Raw genomic sequence first — 1933 nt, 5'->3', positions numbered from 1 at the left:
GGGCGCTGAGGCACCCAGACCCCGGGTCACCCCCAAGTCCGCGCCCGAGGCGCAGGGAGGGGAGGTGGGCTGTAGTCCATGCGCCCTGCCCACGAGTGTCAGTTGACCCTGACTGTGTGCCCGGGCTTGGGCAGGTTGGGGCCCCAGTGCGAATGTCGCAGAGAAAGTGGAGGCGGAGGCGCGGGCGGGGAAGCTGGCGCCCCCGGGTCCCTGCACCTGACCCCAGTCCCTTCCCAGAACCTCGGTTTCTTCTGGGAAAGAGGGGGTCGGTTTCCTTATGGGAACGCGGACACCTGAAATGCTTCAATGCCTTGGGAACGGCCGGGTTGTTAGTCACCCGTGGGCCTGCTAACCGCATAGTCATGGTGCTGTGTTTGGACCCACCCGCGGGTCCGCGGGAGAAAGACCTGGCTTTCCCGGAGAGAAGGGCCGTGTCAGACCCAGGGGAGCTGCCGCGCCGCTGTGGCTTCCCATCCACTCAAAGGCAGGGTCTGGTTTGATTTCTCTGGAGAAACTTTACAATCAGGGCGCGGCCTGCCCGAGCTGCCCTCGGGGCGTTCACGGTAGCGGCCAGAGGGCTCTGCCGGTGAGGAGGCGCGGGCTGTGGGCTCATTTTCCCGGGCAGCAAACCAGGGCTCCAGGGCGGGTGCCGCGGCATTGACGCGGTTGGTGCCCTTTGGCCCAGCTTAGCTGAGAGGCGTTGGGGTCGCGAGCACCTGGCCTGGGAACTTGACCGTGGCGGAAGGGGCCTAACAGAGCCTCGGGACACCCAGGAGCCGCTTACCCAGAGGTCGCCGTCTCAAGGTCGAGTACAGGAAATGGCAGGCTTGGGATTAGAACCCGGCTTTGTGCCCTCCCCGCCACCGCCACCACCTCTGTAGAGAGCTTCTCTGCGCTCCTGTGGGTGCAGGGGGCCGAGGCCCAGCTGGGTGGCACTTCCTGGAGCGAGGGAGGGCGAGCAGACGCCTATGTTGGGCAGGTGACGGTGACAGGGTGCAGGTGGGTGGGCCACTGATCTGAAGCCCTGCCGCCAAAAGGGCAGCATTGGGGGAATTCTCCATGCCCCCACCCCAACTTCCCTGGACGGGCTGGTGGGTGCCCAGGGGTGTAACGAATCACTAGGCCCTTGGAGGAAACTTCTGGTTCTGAATTGATTTCCCAACGAGGGGGTGTGAGCCCACCCCAAAATCTCGCTTTCCGAAGCACACCCCAGGAGCTGGTGAGTCAGGCACACCTCAGTCTTCTGAACCTTTCGGGAATCTGCTTTCCTGGACCAGGGGGCGCTGGCGACCCTATGGGTCAGGCATTGGACTGCTAACTGCAAGGTCTGCAGTTCAAACCCAACAGCCGCTCCTGGGGACAAGGATGTGGTCTTGGCCAGGTAAAGGTTTGCAGCCATGGGCACTCCACGGGACAGGCCTTCCAGCTCTCTGGGACCAGCTCCAGTTGGGGACGGGCCCTGGGTTGGTTGGGTTGACCCCTATTACCTATTATCACAACTATCATAATCGCTTTGTTCCTCTACCCCACCCCTCCTCCCACAGTGAGGAACCACCACAGGGGCGGAGGACTCACTGGGCCTGTGTGGTAAGTTGACAGGGTTGGCCTGAGCTGGGAGGGGCCCAGGAGGGTCTGTCCGGGAGGAGGGGTGGGGGGGTAAGGCCCACCTGCCCGGGTCAGGATTAGGTTACAGGATTAAGAACCACCCTTGGTGCAACATGGATTAGAGTTGGGATTGGGGTCAGGGCACCCACACTTAGCAAAGATCTAGTCCAGCCCCTGCCTGGGCTGCCGAGGGAGACCAGTGAGGGAGACAGCGTAGGGGTGGAGTCGGGCTGGGGGGCAGGGCTGCTGTGAAACCTGCCAGATGGGAATGATTGTCAGGGTACTATGTCCCTAGACATACCTCACCCACCCTCCACCCCCACTCTGG

This window comes from Echinops telfairi, unplaced genomic scaffold, assembly GCF_000313985.2.
Source record: "Echinops telfairi isolate 266 unplaced genomic scaffold, ASM31398v2 ScPeMD7_7459;HRSCAF=8497, whole genome shotgun sequence".
Taxonomy (NCBI): domain Eukaryota; kingdom Metazoa; phylum Chordata; class Mammalia; order Afrosoricida; family Tenrecidae; genus Echinops; species Echinops telfairi.
Note: the sequence above shows the minus strand (reverse complement) of the source record.